Genomic DNA, 21,296 nt, shown 5'->3' on the forward strand with positions numbered 1-21,296 from the left:
ACCTTAAGTATCTTCCTTTCATTCTGTCTACTAAACTGAAGATGGCAGACAGAGAAAACCACACAGGACACCTATAAATCAATGTAAAAAAAATTTAATAAGAAAATATTCAGAACTTTAACGGTATTATTTTTAAACTATATACAATATAAAATTAAATAGGGAAGGAGAAGGAGCAGATGACCCTAAGAGCAGCTGGAGCTACCTCAAAGAGGAGGTAGTCAAATGACACAGTCATTAAGAGGGCTCAGACACTTGGGTGGAAGCATGCCTTTAGCCACCAGACTGGTTCCCGAAGGCATGTTCCAGCCTGTCCACACGCCTTCTCAATAACTGTATTTCCTCCAATAATACTAAGATGGCTTCCTCCGTGTCCCTCACTCCTCTCCAATTGAAGGTTTCCAGGGACAAGGGCATCTAGAGAGGGTGGGGGAGAATGGAGGATGCCCCTTTCTGAGGATGGTCATGCTACTCCTGGTGTGGGATAGAGAGGAAAGGGGATTGGATGGGGTCAGCCACAGGAGGGGTAGGAGAGTGAGGGGATGGGGTTCAGGTGGAGGCAGCTGGCTCCTCCTCTGCTGCTGGCTCTGGGGGTTTGGGTCGGGGCAACCGACTCCTCCTCTGCTGCTGGCTCTTCCTCTCCTGCCTCGTCATCGCGGCTGGCCCCTGCGTCCTATCCAGGGACTGCTTCTTCAGCTGGACAAGAAGGAAACATTGAAACAGGATACAGTCAGGTAGTGCCAACTACACTGTTGAACATGACATTCTTTGTTGCTTTCTTTTCTTCAAATGTTAATATAAGCATGCACATAGCAAAGACTCCACTTTAGGCCACATATAGGGGAATGAATAAAAAGAATCAACCTCCTACAAGGTACACTATTCTATTTTCTATATTGTTCCTCCAGGGGAGCTCGTAAGAGTTTACATGATTTTTTTTTCCGTCTGTCCTGGTGGCCTCACAATTTATGCAATGGCACAGGAGTTATATGTGGGTTAAGTAACTTGGGAAGGGTCACAAGAAGCAGTGTGGGTTTGACCCGACAATTTAAGGGTGCTGAGGCTGCAGCTTTAATTACTGTGCTACTCTAAAAATCAAAATGTAGCATAAGTGAGCCAAGTAGAGGACAATGAAGCCATTGTGACATCAAAATGAGGGAGATGTATCACTATACACTGCATCTAACTCAGAATTAATTTGGGTAGGTGATTTTCCCTTCAAATGGAGGAATTTTATAATGGTATGATACTTAGTTTTTGTCCATTTTTTAAATAAAAAGTGGAGCAGTTGTTCACTTCAAAAAGACAAAACTAGACATCAGACTGACTCTAGCCGGAGATGTTTGTCATCACCATCTGCTGGATGGCTATAGAATTGTGATATTAATTTTGTTCTTCCTTGGTTAGGCCAGAAACCTTTCAATTCACCCTTGTACAGTTGTAGAACATAATGAATTGTAAAAAGTTTTAATAAACAAAAGCATCATGTCCTTAGCACCTGTTTGTGGACCCTCCGGGAACTCCCAGACCTCTGAGTGAATCTGAGCCAAATCCAGATTGTCCGGAAAGGAAGCAGATGCTGATCACTCATGAAGGAACATTCAGCCTGTTCTTAGTGATCTGATATCAGGTTCAGGAACCTTAATAATAATAATAATAATTTTATTTCTTATATACCGCTATACCATAAGTTCGAAACGGTTAGGACTAAGGTCAGGCAAACGGCCAGTCTTAAACAGCCTGCTCACAGCCAGGGCAGTCCCAAGATTTGGGGACCCGCTGGCAGGGGGATCTTCTAGAACAGCAACATCGGAGGACACTTCAGAAAAAAAACAAAACCTGCGACAACAAAGGGACAGAAACTGAGGCAGAAGCGATGGCGGAGATCGCTCGTTTGCTCTCTGGTGTCCCTGAAAAAGAACAGAGAGACAAGCAGGATTCTGGGGGGGAGAGGGGATAGATTCCATCTGCTGCACTGGATTCTGAGTGAAAAAGCAGGCACAGCCTTTTTAACCAGAAAAGCCTGACATCACATTTACAAATTCAGGTGGGAAACATACATCAGCAGCAAGGGCTGCTCTGTAGAGTGCTTAGCAGAAGTATGAGACTGTCCCCTGGAACTGCCCTTGCATTTCTGTGCAGCGCCATTCACACTCTTTTTGAGGGGGACCGGACGCGCCAAACGCATCTCCGGTAAAAGAGGAGGCAAGGGGGGCCTCCCCGGAAGGTGGAACACAGAATCCACACATGCCTCGCCCCCTCATGGTGCACGTGATATACAGCTATAAAACCGCCAGCCATCTGCCACAAACGAGGCAAGAATTCATGTCATCATGTCCTAAGGAGGCCATCTGAAAAGTTTGGAGCAAAAACGAAGCTCCTAAGTGCACAAAATATACTTTTAAAAAGTTTAAAGAAAATCCAAGATGGCCACCATGGGTGCCAATTTTGCCCTAAACAGCCCAGGAAAAACACAGGGAACCCGGGAAAATGATGATTTTGCATTTTTAGAGGTGGGGGTGGATAGGGCATGAAGGGAAATCACCCCAAACCTACTTTTGAAGATCCCCCCAAATCGCCAATACAAACATGCATACAGTGTACTCACTATGATTGTGCTGCAATTAACAAAATGTGTGAAATGCTAAGACACAAATTCAAAGACAAATGTTTATCTACGCCTTACTGCTAGATGGCGAGTAATATTTGGTAACAGACTTGAAAATAGGCCTACTAAGCAGCTTTGGTTCTTCTCCCATATATAAATAGCCCCCCTCCCCCGACCTATCAAAGTATCTGGTGATCCAATGGGGGTGTTTGTGGCAAGAGAACAGCATTCTCATTCCTGCCTCCTTACGGTTGCTGCAATTTCTTGCAGTAGCTCCCAGTTCTACAGGAAATGAAGCAAGCAGCCACCAAAGATCACAGCAGCCATTTTAGAAGGCAGACGCAAGGAGGGAGGAGCAAGAGGGCCACACTGCTGCCACAAAGACCCTCGTTGGACCACCAGGTACCTCAGTAAGCCCGAGGGATGGGCCTACTTATACATGGTGGAATGGAGTGGGCATTGTGGGATTGAGATGCCATGAGAGGGCCATGCTCCTGTCCTGAAGACCCTGTCCCGCTGGACCTGGTATCTAGATAAGACCTTGAGAGGAGGGGGAATCGTGGGGTTGGGATGGAGATCAAAGGGTCAGGGCCTGGAGAAGGGAGAAAGCCTTGGCTATAGATTGGGGAGGGGCAGAGGTAGGAGGGAAGGACGAGATGTGCAGAGATCTGAGAAGGGTTGGAGGGGGGGAAAAAAAAAAAAGAGGACAGAAAATAGACCTTGTGGAGAGAAGAGAGACCTAGAATATCTCAAACCCCCTTCTCTACCCATTACGGCTGTTTGTGAATCTTGGGTCAAACATTTAGGATAAAATGGCTCTTTGCTTTAAAAAGGTTGCCAACCCCTCACCTAATTCAAACCAAACAAAAAAGATCCAAGTGGAGCAATCCCATAATGGTTAGAAACAAAGGTTCAGAAATTTCACTTTGGCTGTTTGAGACCATAGAGAATCACTTAACTTTTTTTGGGGGGGTAAGACTGACTCCATGCTACCCACAATTTGCATCAGCCTTGCTCACCTTGTTTGGTTTTTTTTTTCTACATATGACCGATTCTGTCTTATCGCTCCTTTGGAAAAAGAACTACTAGCTACCCTGTGAGTTGCTTCAAATAATATCGGGACTCCTGATGCAGGCTATTCCACATCAAGACCTGAATGCCGTTTGTTTGAATAAAGAATTGTTTTATAAATTTGTTTATTGCAGTGTGCTGTTTGCACATTGGTCTCCGTTTGGTATTTTTTGCACATATCTGGAGATCATTTTTTCTTCTGAAGTTACTTAACCCTCTATTGTGTCAAACAGAAAACACAGTAAGCCCTTCAGGAACAGGGGAAAACCTATCATGCTTGAATATAACTTGCTTTGCGCCACTGAAAAAAAGGCCTGAGCCTAATCTTCATAAAGCCAAAAAGGTTGTGTGCAGTATCATACATGATCATCAAACTACTGCTTGAATGCTCACACCTGCTACTGCAAGGGCCTTCCCCATAGGAATAAGCCCACAGATTAATCTAGGTCAAGGCTGAGCTGCCAGGTACTGCCACACAGGAGCCATTACCACAACCATAAGACCACTGACCACTCCCTGCATTGGAAAACCCACAACGAAACCTAAGGCAGATCTACATTTCAAAAAAACAAACAAGAAACAACCCCCCCCCCCACCCAACACACACAAGTCAGGCAAAGTTTAGTAGTAAATCAAAGAAGTCACCTTGATATGCCCATAGCCATAAGGTGCATCACTGGCATCTTGGAAAGAATACCAAATCATTTTCTTTTGAAGACTATGAATTAAATGTATTATCTAATCATAACCTGTGCCAATGTCAAATATGAGATATGACTACTCTCTTAGGCTTCAGTGGCTGGCCAGCATCATGATTGTAGCAGTTTTCCAGGTCTTGACGCATCTGACCTGGAAAACTGCTACAATCATGAGATATGACCTCTACACTAGATCAGGGCTACTCAGCTCCAGTCCTCAAGGTGCACAGGCAGGCAAGGTTTTCAGGATATCCATTAAAAAAAAGAATGAGCGAGGCAATGCATGTAAATCTCGCATACGCATATTCATTGTGGATATCCTGCCTGTGGACCTGAACTGAGTAGCTCTGCACTAAACTTTATAATTTCCCTGCCCACCAATGCAGAACCCTTTTTATAAGGCCCAGGACTTTGTTTTACCTTTTTCTTCCATTCCCTTTCATATTAATAAATAGAAACAAAACGATACAGAATAGTATAATTAAAAAAAGAAAAACTATATACAGTATATATACAGTGGTACCTTGCATGCTCAAGGCCTTCTAATTCTCCCTCTCGCCGAGATTCTCGGAGATCTCGGCGAGAGGGAGAATTAGAAGGCCTTGAGCATGCGCAGATGCATACTCAAGGCCCGGCAGAGGCAGGGAGATCTTCAAGCGGCACCAGCATGTCTGTGGGCTGCATGCTGGTGCCAGATGGAGGGGGTAAGTTCAAGTTGTTCGGGTTGAGGGTGCCGGTTCGAGCGGGAGGGGGGGAGGGGAGGAGCGATGAGGGTTCGAGCACTCAGTTTGCGAGACAAGTTTTGCAAGAATGTTTTGCTCATCTTGTAAAACACTCACAAACCGGGTTACTCGCAAACCGAGGTTTGACTGTATTTGGTTTTTGCTGTGCTTATTCTTCAATGGCTCATGCATTAGGGCTTTCAGTCCATTAAAATGTATGCATGTGGAGGCTCCCTGTCACGAGCCAGCTTCTATCCAATTTGTACTTTTGACAGTTGGTTAATTAAGGAGGGGAAGAACAGTTGTCCGGTTCTGACACTTTAACCCTTAATCCAATGCTTATTTTAGAAGAGATGAAACAGAGCCAGGGATTTTAATGGTGTCCTGTTAAAATACATAACAAAAAAAAAACCCTAACAGAGGTAAATTACATAATAGGTCATTAGAAATCCACTTTGCTCATCAAGACAATAGACATTATTAGAGGGAAATCAGCAGATAATAGTTCTTAAAATTAAACGGCATTAATTATTTCTAGCTCATACCTGAATAGGTTTCAAGGCATTCTTAATTAGTTTTTCAGCTTCGATTAAAATCAGTAATCTTCTGAAAATGTCAGCATGAAGATATGTTAGACCAGTGGTCTCAAACTTGCGACCTGGGGGCCACATGCGGCCCGCCAGGTACTATTTTGAGGCCCTCGGTATGTTTCCATTGTTCCGGAACGTTGCTCACCTCACTGCTGTAACCTCACACATGTGCTTTCCTGCATCTGTACACGATTGTGAGATGGAGTGGAGAGGACAATCAGGTACAGACGCAGAAAAGCGCTTGCGTGAGGTTACAGCAGTGAGGTGGGCAACATTCCAGAACATAAGGTAACTACTGACTGTTCTCTTTTTGTGTATTTTCTTTCAAACTTGGTTTTTTCTTTTGCATAGAGCTTTTTGGACCCCTGTTTGTTTACAAAAGATAGATAGTTCTAAGTCTAATAGATGCTGGCATTGTCATATTGAAGCTGGGACATTAGATCATCTTTTATTCTATTGTCCATTTATTTTATCATTCTGGAAATCAATCTGGCCTCAAATTAATAGGATGTTAGAAAACCCAGTAGCCTTGACATATGATACTATTTTATTTGGAACAACTATGAGAGCAAGAAGTCAAATTTCGTCAAACAACAACAAATTTTTGTTTATTTTAACTGGAATAGCAATACAACAAATAACATACAATTGGAAAAAATATGACAGGTTAAATTTCTGGTGGAATTCTGTATGTCATATGTACAAAATGGAACTCACCATTGCAACGCAAAAAGGTTATGTGAGTAAATTTCAGAAAGTCTGGGGACCGTTAACAGATTTTTGTAATGAATGATTAACTTTTCCCATGATAAGATATTTGATTAGAGGGGAAAAGGGGTGGGATTTTATTTCTGATTATTACACAATATATCAATATTTGAATGAATTCACAATAAAGATGATTTTATGTATTATTGAATTGGGAGGGAGGGAGGGATGGGAGATTATTATATTTAATAAGAATGATATAAATTGATAGCAGTGTAACACGCAGACAGTGAAAAACTATCTAAACTTCGCTTTCTTAATGTTGCAGCTGCTTTCAGCTGTGTATAGCTGAAATTATCAGAAGCAATTAAGGAAAGATTGATAAACTATGAAGAGTTTTACCTCATGCAAAGTTGTCATTTCTGTAAGACATTAACTATTTTTTCTGCGGCCCTCCAAGTACCTACAAATCCAAAATGTGGCCCTGCAAAGGGTTCGAGTGACTGCCGACTTAGACGCTGCCTAATGAAGAACATTATAATGAATCTAGCAACTCCATGGATTTAGCTAGGGTGCCTTTGTCGGCATACACAGGTGAATAATGGTGCGTCTTCACAGCTTAAGTGTGCTGTCATACAAGTACATATGATGCAGCCATTTTTGTTTAAAGGCTCATAGTTGTAGAAGCAGACACAGTTAATAGAGGATAAAAGATATTTTAGTGGAGAATCAAATATAAAATCAAGGGCTGCTTCAGGGGCAAATCATTACCGTTAAAATAAACCAAATTAACCCCCCCCCTTTTACTAAACCGTGATAGCGGTTATTAGCGCAGGGAGCCACGCTGAATGCTCCGCGCTGCTCCCAACGGATCATAGGAACTCTCTGAGCGTCAGGAGCAGCGCGGCTCCCTGCGCTAGTAACCGCCATTGCAGTTTAGTAAAAGGTCGGGGTAAGTCAATAATTCAAACTCAATTTAAGCCACTGCTGATATAGAATGACCCAGAGACAACTTTTCCCTGCCCCACAGGATCTCTCTGTTTCTGTCCCATCACCGTGAGCTCTGCCTCTGCCCCATTCCTGCAAGTTCTGTCCTTGTCTGCACATGCCTCAAACATTTTAAAATCATAAGTGTTTGAGGTTTGTGCGGTTAAGGCAGGAATGGGGCAGGGAAAGAACTACCGGGGACGTGAAGGCAATATTGAGATCCCGCAGGGACTACTACTACTACTAAATTTATTTTTATATACCGCCATACCCGAGAGTTCTAAGCGGTTCACAACAATTGGATAAGATACAAACAGTACAAGTTATTTAAAAAGACAGCAATCTAAGGCATCTAATGGAAGAAATGCATAAATTATAAAATGCATGCAGTATAAAAGAATGCGGAGAGTTTTACAAAGCAAGATACAGTTTTACAAAGCAAGATTTTAAAAGTATTAAGACCCTTAATCATTTTCTATAGCGCTACTAGACATTCACAACGCCATACATCAAAACACAGAAGAGACAGTCCCTGCCCAATAGAGCTTACAGTCTAATCAAGACAGTCAAACTGAACATTTCTAGCTAGGGCTGGTGGCAGCAATGATCATTGGGAATGTAGATTCCAGCGACATGCAGCCATTTTCTCCAGCCCCCCACACCGATACCTGTGGGCAGCCGGCGAAACAGAGGCCTCCAGAGAGGAGAGGAGCATGGGAGCACTGCTCCGCCCCTCCCCCGAACCAGCAGAGACTTCTGCCTTTAAAAATCTAAAGATTCAACGGCGCACAGCTGTTTGGCGCGCCGACGAAGGCGCACGACAAAGGTACGTGCTTTAGTGTGCGCTTTCGTGAAGCGACTGCAGGGAAGCCGTCCGATCGTCACCGACCGCGCAATCACGGGCCAGGTGCATGAGTGTCCATCACCCCCAGAAGCAACCGAGAACCTCTTTTCTACCCAGAACCAGCCTCCGGCCCACTTGCCTGTTCCCATTATCACAGAACTACCCAAACCCAGCAGATCTCCCCTGAGCCTCCGAATGGTCAAACAGATAAGTAACAAGATTTGATCATTCGGGCTTGACTTTGCCCACTTCAGCATCCTGCTCCTCTTCAGCCCATTTGAGGGCCGTCAAAAGTCTTCTCCCCCCTGCGACTCTACAGGACAGGAAGGAGGAAGCTTCCCTCCATCTTGTTCACTCCTTCCTCCGCCCAACATCACTTATACATGAAAGTTTGGCCTGTCTTACCACAATTAGACTTGATTATTAAGCTCTACCTCGTACAAATTCTAATATAAATCTCTCTAGATGCTAACTTGTGCTCAGTGCTCAAGATTAGGCTCAGTGCTAAGTGTTTCTCACCTAGAAGCTAAGTTCCACCTCTGATCACACTTTCTCACGAATCTATCAGATACTAGCAGGGCTTAAAACTAGTTCTATCCATATCAGTTGCACAGTTCAAGCTCTCACCAGAAACTATTTGATGTTAAGTTGTACTCAATGCTAAGAACTGGGCCCAGTGCCAAATTTCTTTTTCCCTTGTTTAGATGCTAAGTTCCACCACTGATTCTACTCTCTCACGAATCTAATAGTCACCAGCTGGACTTAATGCTAAGTTTTACCTTGATTAGACACCATGTTCAAGCTCTTACATGAATCTATTTAAATGTTTAAGTTCTGCCCAATTGCTAAGGATCAGACTCTCTGCCAAATCTCTCCTTGCTTTAGACGCTAAGTCCCACCTTTGACTTTGCTCTCCCATGAATCCAAGGATCAGTCTCATTACCAAGTCTTTTTCTTGTCCTAGATGCTAAGTCTTTTCTTGCCTTAGATGCTAAGTCTTTTCTTGCCTTAGATGCAAAGTCTCTTCTTGTCTTAGATTCTAAATTCCACCTCTGATTTTGCTCTCCCTCGAAACCAATAGACATATCGTGAAGTATTACCCTGATTACAGGCCCAGTTCTACCTCTGATCTAGCTCCCACTCAATAGACGAACAATTTTCACCTCCATTTTCGTCCTATCAGCAGCAATTAAATTAGGTGCTGAGCTGTCCCCCCTGATTCTAACCACCGCTCAGAGATCAAATAATTCCCAAGCTCTCTCCCGAGTTAGACGCCAAGCCTTTCCTCTATTCCTGCATCCCAGCCTTCCCTAAGGCTTCCCCAACCCCCACCATGAGGCCACACCCATGGATTTTTCTTCTCCTTTGCTCATCCTTCAATATCACCCTTTGCCTGAAACCTCCCTCTTCCAACTTACTCGACCCCATAAATGTCAGTACTATTTGCCCTGGCCTAAGAATCCCCATGCACCAGAAGTCATCCCTTCAAACAAAAATCCTCGAAGAATCAATCATGCCTCCTTAAAACCCATCCCCCCTGCCAACCTTCCCAACCATGCCTCTGACTCTCTCACCCCAGTCCCGACACTTTACTGCAACGCCAGATCTTCATGCAGCAAAACCCAAATTTTGAAGGACCTACTTGAGGATCTTGACCCCGGATTCCTATTCATCACAAAATCATGGATTGCAAAAGATGACATATTTACACAAAACAAACTCTGTTCTCACGGTTACCAAGGCCTCTTCTCCCCCAGAATTAACCGAAAAGGAGGTGGCTTGGCACTCCGCCACAAATCATTCTTCAATGTCCAGCTCCTCAAAAAGGGTAGCCATACCTCTCTGGAATATATGCTAGTCTCAGTCAATGACGAACTCCACCCTCACCCACTGGGTATCCTACTATTATATCGTCCACCAACCCCCTGGAACAAATCCTCTGAACCTGTCCTCGAGACCATAACAAACGCCTTCCTCAAATTTCAAAGATTACTAATCATAGGGGATATTAATCTCCACTTGGACGATACCACCAGCAAGGATGCAACTGAATTCAATAACTTCCTCACCTCTCTAGGCTTCCCCCCCCCCCCTGCATTCTCTCCAATCCATGAAAAGGGACACACGCTAGACATCATCAGCTTCCTCGATCTCACCAATTACAAAACTTCAGTCGATGACACTCGCTGGGAACATGCCCCTTGGTCCGACCACTTCTTAGGGGCTTTTTGCCTCCCCATTTTCATGTTGCACCTCGGGTCCCCACCCCGTTATTCAAACTCCATTACCTTCCGAAAAAAAATTACTAGCGAATTGTTCTGGACCAAATTCCTCAACCTAATCTCCACCATTCCTAACCCTCTAAACCCTGAATCCAATTGGCACAACTGGGTCTCCCTCTCTGAGTCCACCTACCTCCCTCGCACCACTATCCATGTCCCTTCACTGTCTCCTATTCCCGCAAGGCCCCCTGGTACCTTCCATATCACAGAGAACTGAAACAGAAATGTCGAATACTAGAGCGCAAATGGAAAAAAATCTAAATCCCCCACAGATAGACAGTCCTGGAGGGTCAATATTAAGTTCTATAATACTGCACTAAAAAAAGCAAGGAAGAACTACTACGGCAACAAAATTTCCAGATCCAATAACCAAAGTAATACATTGTTTAACATCTGGCGCTCCATATCCTCTAAAAATGATTCCGCCATGCTCCCCTCCTCTCCATCTACCAACGATCTAGCAAAATTCTTCAACGAGAAAGTCACTACCTTAAGATGCTCTTTCCCGCCAACAGTCTCTTACAACTCTCTGATGCCCATCGACTTCAACCCTACTCTAACCGTCGTCAACCATATCCCAGTTGACAGATCCTGGACTGCCTTCGAGCTCGTATCCGATTCCCAGGTCTCTAAACTCTGCCTCAAACTAAAATTCTGCAACTGTACCTTGGACCCTTTACCCTCCTACCTATACGAGAAAATTCCCGCACAGGCCATCTAATCTCTCACCAAACTTATAAACTCTGCCCTACTTTCAGGCGTATTCTCTGCAGAAATGGGACACATTGTCTTGTCCTCACTACTGAAAAAAGCTGCTCTAGACCCCTTCATACCATCCAACTATCGCCCAATAGCAAATATTCCTCTCCTGACCAAGATGCTAGAGTCCATCATATCTACCCAACTCTCATCCTATTTTGAGAGATTCTCCATCCTCCTTCCCTACCAACATGGCTTCAGACCCAACTTTAGCAGCGAATCCCTATTGGCCTCATTAATCTCAAAGGTCCAACAACTTCACTCTTGCAATAAGTTTGCTGTTCTACTTCAATTCGACCTTTCTGCAGCTTTTGACATTGTCCATCATAATATACTAATTTTCCAACTTTCTGAAATTGGCATAAACTCCACAGTCTTAGATTGGTTCTCAAAATTATTACATTCCCGCTCTTACTCCGTTAACATTAATGGCACCTCATCCTCCCCTTGGAAACCGATTTGTGGAGTTCCTCAGGGTTCACACCTCTATCCCCTGTTCTTTTCAACGTCTACATGTCCTCCCTGAAACTCCTCCAACTATCCCCCATGGAAACACTTTACACTTACGCTGACGACATCCTTGTCCCCCTCGAGACCGACTCGAAACTCACTAACCTCTCTGAGAACATTTCTTCATGTATAATAAACCTCCAATCCTGAGCTCTCACCGTACAAATGAAATTGAACGAGACCAAAACAAAACTACTTTGGCTCGGCCCAAAATTAGATCAGCTACCCACCCTCATCCCACTGTCCTCTGGCACCACACTACAGCTTGAGCTCTCAAGCAAAGTTCTAGGCATCATCATTGACTCTACACTATCCTTCAACGACCACCTCAACTCCTTAGTAAAAAAAATGCTTCTTCAATCTCCACATGCTAAGAAAAGTAAGATCCTGCTTCCATCAACAACACTTCGCTGTCCTCATACAATCCAGCATTCTTTCCAGACTGTTACTGCAACTCTATCTACTTAAGCCTAACAAAGAAAAGCCTTCATAGACTTCAATGGATCCAGAATACCACGGCTAAACTAATCCTTGCAAAAAGTAAATTTGACCATGTTTTCCCGCTTCTGTCTAAGCTTCACTGGCTTCCAGTAATCTCTAGGGTCCACTACAAATGTGCTTGCCTAACCTTCAAGACCCTACACGGCATCCTTTCTCCCCTTTTTCCACTATCTTGGAACTCCTCGAATCCCAACACCACCAGATCTACTCAAAAATTCAAACTATCCTTTCCCTCTTTAAAAGGCATATCCCATGCAGGAAAACTAGGGACATCCCTCTTCTTCAGGATCACTGAGCTGTGGAATAGCCTTGCTATCCCGCTTCGGAGTTTGAGCTCCTTCCAACTCTTCCGAAAACATCTGAAAACCTGGCTTTTCTCTAAAATATAATTACCCCTCCCTCTTCGATATACTAAGTCCCTCTAAACTTTCTCTTTACTAAGTCCTTCTACTTTTCATTATAGTTCCTCTCTATATCAATTCCTGTAAACCGTGCCGAGCTCTACATTTGTGGAGAAGATGCGGTATACAAACTTAAAGTTTAGTTTAGGAAATGGAATTAAGGAGTAATTTTTAAGGATTTAAGAGCTTGAATGGGGCTTGAAGATTCTTCGTTAGTACTGGTTATAGACTTGCTACATGAAAACATTCTCGTTTCTAGCATCTTTATTAGATGGCAATGCTTGTACTCACCCCAGCCCGCTTGCAGACGCTTGAGAAAAAAAAGGAACTTTTATTGTCAAATTTTTGGTGATACACCACCCAGTTCTTAGAACCACCGCTGTAGTCAGGAGGTTCCCAAACCTGTCCTGAAGGCTCCCCAGCTGATATTAAAAAATAATTTCTGGGTGGTTTAATGGTCCCACTGACCCACAAAAACTCCCTAGTAGAGGGACAAGGACAAATTTGTCCCCGTGTCATTCTCTATGAGTTCAGGGTCTGAGGAAGCCCTTAAAGTTAGGATCTCCATGGACCAAGAAGTGAACACTCTTGTATGCATATGCACAGGAACTGTACAGAGAAACAAAGGGACTTGAGCAGTGGTCTCAAACTCACAGCCCGGGGGGACCACATGCAGCCGCCAGGTACTATTTTGAGGCCCTCGGTATGTTTATCATAATCACAAAAGTAAAGTAAAACAGTTTCTTGATCATATGTCTCTTTAGCTATAAATGACAATATTATTATTAACATAGCCAAAAGGAAAGATTTATAAACTAAAAAGAGTTTTACCTCATGCAAAATTGTCATTTCTTTAATAAGACATTAACTTTTTTTTTTTCTGAGGCCCTCCAAGTACCTACAAATCCAAAATGTGGCCCTGCAAAGGGTTTGAGTTTGAGATCACTCGACTTGAGTACTGCACTTTGATTTGGAGCTTGCCTGGCTAATGAACCACCTTTGTTAACAAGCAACTGGGAGATTGGGCTAGAATCAGTCTGTGTATGAGTGTGCCAGTGATGAACCAGAGCGGAAAAGAGCCATCAGGAGGGATAATAGAGCGTGCTGTTGATTAACATACTTTTAAGACAGCATTGGGCAGTATTTCATTGTGACTTCCCTTCCCCAACTTTTTTGTTTTCATTGCAACCTTCCCTTTCTTCATCCCCCTTGTATCCATTTTTGTTTGTATGTTGGTTGTATTTTTGGTTTTGTTTATTGCCTCCCTTGTTATAGCTTTTTCATTTTTGTTTTTAATCTATTATTATTGTAAACTGCTAACTTGAAAACAACACGGGGACAAATTTTCCCCATCCCCGCGGGAACTCATTTTCCCATCCCGGCGAGTTCTTTTCCTGTCCCTGCCCCATTCCTTCAAGCTCTGTCCTCATCTGCACAAGGCTCAAACACTTTAAAATCATAAATAGCAACATTCTAGAGCTCAGATTGTGATGTCGTAATGCCTCATTCCACCAATGCCTAAACATTAGAGGAATGGTCTAATGCCTGGCAACTAAAATTCAATGCAAAGAAATGCAGAGTAATGCATTTGGGGATTAATAATAGGAAGGAACCGTATATGCTGGGAGGAGAGAAGCTGATATGCACGGACGGGGAGAGGGACCTTGGGGTGATAGTGTCCGAAGATCTAAAGGTGAAAAAACAGTATGACAAGGCAGTGGATGCTGCCAGAAGGATGCTGGGCTGTATAAAGAGAGGCGTAGTCAGTAGAAGGTGTTGATGCCCCTGTACAGGTCATTGGTAAGGCCCCACTTGGAGTATTGTGTTCAATTTTGGAGACCATATCTGGCGAAAGACGTAAGAAGACTCGAGGCGGTCCAGAGGAGGGCGACGAAAATGATAGCAGGCTTGCGCCAGAAGATGTATGAGGAGAGACTGGAAGCCCTGAATATGTATACCCTAGAGCAGGGGTGTCCAATGTCGGTCCTCGAGGGCCGCAATCCAGTCGGGTTTTCAGGATTTCCCCAATGAATATGCATGAGATCTATTTGCATGCACTGCTTTCATTGTATGCTAATAGATCTCATACATATTCATTGGGGAAATCCTGAAAACCCGACTGGATTGCGGCCCTCGAGGACCGACATTGGACACCCCTGCCCTAGAGGAAAGGAGAGATATGATTCAGACGTTCAAATACTTGAAGGGTATTAACGTAGAACAAAATCTTTTCCAGAGAAAGGAAAATGGTAAAACCAGAGGACATAATTTGAGGTTGAGGGGTGTTAGATTCAGGGGCAATGTTAGGAAATTCTACGTTATGGAGAGGGTAGTGGATGCCTGGAATGCGCTCCCGAGAGAGGTGGTGGAGAGTAAAATTGTGACTGAGTTCAAAGAAGCGTGGGATGAACACAGAGGATTTAGAATCAGAAAATAATATTAAATATTGAACTAAGGCCAGTACTGGGCAGACTTGCACGGTCTGTGTCTGTATATGGCTGTTTGGTGGAGGATGGGCTGGGGAGGGCTTCAATGGCTGGGAGGGTGTAGATGGGCTGGAGTAAGTCTTAACAGAGATTTCGGCAGTTGGAACCCAAGCACAGTACAGGGTAAAGCAGGGGTGCCCAACACGTCGATCGCGATCGACAGGTCGCTCGTTCAGGCGACCCCAGTCGATCGCAGAGCGGGTTCCCTTCTTCCCTTCTCTTTTTTCCCCTCCTGACTGGCCTGCTCCTGAATTCTGCTGCTGCCTCCGTTGCTCAACATTAAAAAAAAAAAAAAAAAAAAAAAAACGGCTTGGAGAATTTATGCTCCGGGGGCTAACGTGTGCTTGTACCGTCTTCCCTTCTCTTCCCTCTGAAATCGGAAGTAATGTCCGGGGGGGGGGGGGGGGGAGAGAGAAGGGAAGCCGGCACGCACATGTTAGAGCCCCATTCGCGGGCTAAAGCGGGAGACAGGTCAGTGAAGCTTGCGATTTGCTCTTCTTGCTGCCAGGTCCTGCCTACTTTCTGTTTCCTCAAAGGCAGGACCCGGCAGCATTTCTCCCAATAGGTCGATCTTGGGCCTATCAGCCTTCCTCTCCCCGACGTCAATTCTGCCGTCGGAGAGGAAGTTCTGGCCAGCGGAACTTCCTCTCCGACGGCAAAATTGACGTCGGGGAGAGGAATGCTGGTGGGTCCGAAGCAAGGAGAGCTTGGCCGGCGGCAGGCGGCTTTGGGGGCCTGTTATCCAATGGCAGTGGTTTGGGGGAGGGCAGGGAGGGAGAAAGAGGGCAGGCAGGGTGACAGAAGGAAAGAAGAGAAACAGAAAAAAAGAAAGGGGGCATGAAGAGAGAAAGAAAGAGAGGGCAAGGAGAGAAGAAGAAAACGTTGGGGGAGGGAATGAGGTCAGGAGAGGAAGCATACAGTCTAAAAGAAGGGAAGAAAGATTGGATGCACAGTCAGAAGATTAAAGTGCAACCAGAGACTCATGAAATCACCAGACAAGGTAGGAAAAATGATTTTATTTTAAATTTAGTGATCAAAATGTGTCTGAATTTATATCTGCTCTCTATATTTTACAATATGGTCCCCTTTTACTAAACCGCAATAGAGGTTTTTAGCGCAGGGAGCCTATGAGCGTCGAGAGCAGCGCTGGGCATTCAGCGCAGTTCCCTGCGCTAAATCTGCTATCGTGGTTTAGTAAAAAGGGAGGGGGTGGGTATTTGTCTATTTTTGTATGGTTGTTACTGAGGTGACAATGCATAGAGTCATCTGCTTTGACCTCTTTGAAAAAACCCCGGAATAGGAATGATAATTAACAATTCTATGCGTACAGTGTGCATTGTGTTTTTTTAAAATTTTATTGTTGGTAGATCATTTTGACTTGGTCATTTTAAAAGTAGCTCGCAAGCCCAAAAAGTGTGGGCACCCCTGGGGTAAAGCTTTGGATTCTTGCCCAGAAATAGCTGAGAAGAAAAAATTAAAAAATTTAAATTGAATCAGGTTGGGCAGACTGGAAGGACCATTTGGGTCTTTATCTGCCGTCATCTACTATGTTACTATGTATTCTAGAGCTGATTGTGATGTCATAATGCCTCATTCCACCAATGCCTACGCTCCGTCCTTATCTGCACAAGCCTCAGACACTTTAAAATCATAAGTAGCAACATTTTAGAGCTCAGATTGTGATGTCATAATACCTCATTCCACCAATGCCTAAGCTCCGTCCTCATCTGCAGAAGCCTCAGACACTTTAAAATGATAAGTGTTCGAGACATGTGCAGTTAAGGCAGAGCTTTTAAGAATGGGGCAGGGACAGGGACAGGGACAAAACTCGTGGGCACGGGGACAAATTTGTCCCCGTGTCATTCTCTACTTCTTGGGAGCTAGTGCTTATGCCATTCAGTATAGGAGAGAGAGGGGCAAAGTGACACAGAAAGAATTTCAGCCTTTGGAAAGGCAGTTGGGAGAAGCAGCTTGAAGAAACCTTAGCAAAGGTGTTTGGTTCGAGTGAATATATTGTGAAAGAGTGAAAAATCAATTGAACTTAGGAAAGTTAATTTGTGTGAGAGAGTAGATTGATATCCGATTGTGAACCATTATGTTTCTCTTTGCTCAGATTAAAAATGACTGGCTTTAGAAAAATAGATACTGTGAGAAGCAGCGCAAAGGCAAGTTTTGAAAGAAGCATAGTAGGAAACTCATGCACTTGGAAATATATGTGTTGCAACTCCCACTGGAACAACACCAAAAGAGGCACGAGTGAGGTCTAAACAACCTTCAGTTACATATATTTTATATTTTATTAATGCCAAAAGTAAAAGTGGAACAATGAGTCCTTGATAAGCAAATCATATATGGGCCCGACTAGGATCCAAGTTTCGGCGAGAACGTTGCCTTCCTCAGGGGACTACTATTATTTATTATTTCTATAGCGCTGAAGTAGCGCTGTACATTTTAACATACAATAGACCAGGGGTGTCAAAGTCCCTCCTCGAGTGCCGCAATCCAGTCGGGTTTTCAGGATTTCCCCAATGAATATGCAAGAGATCTATTTGCATGCACTGCTTTCATTGTATGCTAATAGATCTCCTGCATATTCATTGGGGAAATCCTGAAAACCGACTGGATTGCGGCCTTCAATGAGGGACTTTGACACCCCTGCAATAGACAGTCCCTGCTCAGAAGAGCTTACAATCTAATCTAGACAGGACATTTCAGGGTTGGGGAGATAATGGTAGAGGAAATGATGCAGTGGGTCTATGTATCCGACAGCAGTGAGGGGGAGTTAAAAGTTGAAAGCAGTTTCCAAAAAGTGGGCTTTTAGTTTGGATTTGAAGACTGCTAGGGACGGAGCACGACTTATCGATTCAGGCAGCCTGTTCCAGGCATACGGCGCCGGAAGAAAGAAGAGACGGAGTCTGGAGTTGGCTGTGGAAGAGAAGGGCACAGATAAGAGGGACTTGCCCAATGAACGGAGAGCACGGGGAGGAGCATAGGTGAAGAGAGATATCGGGGGGGGGGGGCGCTTCAGAGTGAATGCAACAAAGGACTTGGAGATGTGAGCAATTCTTTTAAAATAAACAGCAGCGACTTTTCTGCACACATTAGGAAAAGTATAGAAACATTGACTACAAAAAGGAAAGCTCTCCATACCCTATTTTACCTCTCTCAGAAAGTCCACCATAAAGATAGCGCTTTTTGGAATATTATCAGATGAAGATTTCCAAGACAGCAAAAATATCTGGGGAAAGCCTTATCTTTTTATACACACTACTTGATTGTTCAACTATTCTCACCAATTCATTTGAGGGACTCAGGCATTTTCGGCTGACAGTGGGGATTTAATACTAATGACAGGTGAGCAAAAGGACAATGCAAAAGGTTAATCCACCATGTGCTGTGCCACTTGCTCATAAATTTAAAATGTCTGCATCTCCCGTTGCATTTCTGAGAGGTTCAAGGAGACTTACTGCTAGCAGCTCCTAATTTGCAAAGGTGGCAGGTGAATCCCATACTTGAGTTAAAGACCTGCGATGGTGAGACTGAAAAATTGAGGGTGACACTTTGCTATCATAAACCTCCTCACTGACAGCTGGGATAAAAGCTAGTTGGGTTCCATACATATTCTTAAAATAGAGAGTGGGTCATGGCTAAGCCATTGCAGTTTATCATCTCAGGTTGCCAGTTTTGATCTCTTGTCTTTTATGAACTTAGATTTGATGCAAAGCATGAGTACCATGCCAAGAATCTGATTTAATATCTCTCAGTGCCTTTGAATGTAGACTTGGTCCCAACAGAAAGGGGAGGAGGCAGAGAGAAAGAGAGAGAGAGATTTTAACAGATGGAGTGTTGCCAAAAGAGCAGAACTGAAAAGGGTATAGTACTTTTCAACTTACATCCAGACACACTGGCTCTGCTTAGATCCTTGCCTGTTTTAGCTAGTCTGAGATCAAGTTTGACTCCTATGCTTTTTTTTTTTTAATCCTTCATTAGAATCGAGGGGTGATTCTGGGCAGGCTTCTATGAGGGGCCACTGAAAGGTTCTCAGCCCAACCATCAAAGTTGGAGCAGTCCCCATCGAGGGCTAAATACTTAGTCCAGGTTGGTTGCTCACACTTAGCTGGCCAAAGATAGACCAGCCTTTTAGGTGGGTCTATCTAGCTGTATGCCTTAGCCACAGTAGATTTAAATAGCAGAGGTCAAACTGTGAATATTAACATCTCATACATACAAGACCCCTGGGCCCCAATTAATGGGAATGTGTATGATAGTTTAAACATTCCCATTAATTGGGACCCAGGGATCTTGTATGCATGAGATGCTTGTATGCCATAGCCGGCCCTGAATGGAAAGATCCCTGAACTGGTAGGGTTATAAAATCTAGAGAGAATACCGATTGTGGGTCAAGTGGAGTAATTTATATTATCTTGTGTCTGTGCGGTCTGGTATATGTCGGGCGTACTTCACGCCCTATCCGTACCAGACTGATAGAACATAAGTCAAATATTTATAAAATAAATCTCCAAGCACTGCAGGTCTATCACTGAGTAGAAAAAAAAATCATGCTCTTGATCAATAAAATGGTGGATTATTGATACAAAGGGAGTGAGGATGATAACAGTGAAGAATTATTACATTTTAAAGAATAAAGATGAATATTCTGACTCCATTCAATGATACCAGTGGGTTTAAGTGCTGATTTAGAATGGGGTACACTGATCTAGGTTTTTATGGGAGGTGGTTTGCCTTGATTGTAATATGCTGATTTTGTAGATGGCTTATTTAAATACTTGTAAAGAAAGTTTGGGTCTGTTAAATTATTTTTTATATATAGATTAAGCCTGGTGATGCCATTGTTCTCATAAAAAAATTTTTGATGGGGGGGGGGGGATGATGTTATTGCTCGACTTTAAAACGGAAGTAGATCGAATGCCGCGGCCATCTTGAAAAAAATGTGGTCAGGACATTTGCCGGCGAGTCACAGGTCAGACGATGGAAGTTTGTAGCTAATGTTTGTGATTTTTTTTTTTTTCGTACAATGAAAGTGATTAGTTGAAGTGTTTATTTATTTACAGGGAGTGACCCTTGAAAAAGTGGGAAGCGAAACATGTTGGCTTTTCTCCCTGTTTATTCTTAAGTATCTTTTATAAGTTACACTTCCCCCTCTGTATTTGCAGTGGTTAGGGGCAGAGCCGGCCTGCGAATATTTAAAAAAAAAAACGCAAATAATATTCAGGCCGGTTCTGCCCCTAATCCCCGCTATTTTAAGCCCTGAACCCCCCTCCCCCTCCTTACCTGGTGGTCTAATGCACTGTTCTTCAACCGCCGGTCCGCAGGAAATTTCTGCCGGTCCGCGCGCGGCCGGCTAGATTAAGGGACAGGCGCAAAAAGAAAAAAAAAAAAGCGGACAGGAAGTCTTCTTTCCGACGTCGGAGAGGACGTTCTGGGCCAGCCAATCGCTGCCTGGCTGGCCCAGAACGTCCTCTCCCACTTCAGAATTGACGTCGGACTTCCTGTCGGCTTTAGCAGCTGCAGCATGGAGTTAAGAGCAGGGGAAAGGAAGGAAGCTTTTTATTTTTTTTGAGCGGCAGGGGGCTGGCTTTTGAGGGGCTTAATATCCTTGTTTAAATTACTGATCCCATAGAAATTAATGTGAAAGAGATGCACTGCCATACATTCTGCAATATAATTCTATGTATATACCCAGGAATGGAGAGCAAATCAAGAGTAATGACATTTTCTGTGATAATAAACACAGTCATTTATTTATTCACCTTATTATTCCTCTCCCTCTTTCCAGGAAACTTCAGGCATGTCACTGAAGTCACTTCAGCACATTTATTTGCTAAATATGGATTATAAATGGTGTGATGGATTGTCACATGATAAGACCAATGGTCCATCTAGTCCAGTATCCTATTTCCACAGTGGCCAATCAAGGTCACAGGTACCTGGCAGAAATCCATATAGTACAACATTCCATGCTACCGATCACAGGGTAAGCAGTGGCTTCCCCTATGTCTGTCTCAATTGCAGACTATGGACTTTTCCTCCAGGAACCCGTCCAAACCTTTTTTTAAAAACATCGATGTTAACTGCTGTTATCATGTCCTCTGGCAACAAGTTCCAGAG

At 43.7% G+C, this 21,296-nt stretch overlaps 1 long non-coding RNA gene and 1 other non-coding gene across 2 annotated transcripts; both read right to left on the minus strand.

The window, feature by feature from the left end:
- Window positions 1-76: 76 nt before the first annotated feature.
- Window positions 77-20,580, minus strand: LOC117354393. The gene is made up of 2 exons (XR_004538198.1): window positions 20,460-20,580; window positions 77-696 (listed from the first exon to the last, which is right to left on the minus strand). It is a non-coding gene; the product is annotated as an uncharacterized LOC117354393 (long non-coding RNA).
- Window positions 4,022-4,177, minus strand: LOC117356160. Its single transcript, XR_004538590.1, has one exon.
- Window positions 20,581-21,296: the final 716 nt, after the last annotated feature.

The sequence above is a fragment of the Geotrypetes seraphini genome, chromosome 2 (assembly GCF_902459505.1).
Source record: "Geotrypetes seraphini chromosome 2, aGeoSer1.1, whole genome shotgun sequence".
NCBI classification, from domain to species: domain Eukaryota; kingdom Metazoa; phylum Chordata; class Amphibia; order Gymnophiona; family Dermophiidae; genus Geotrypetes; species Geotrypetes seraphini.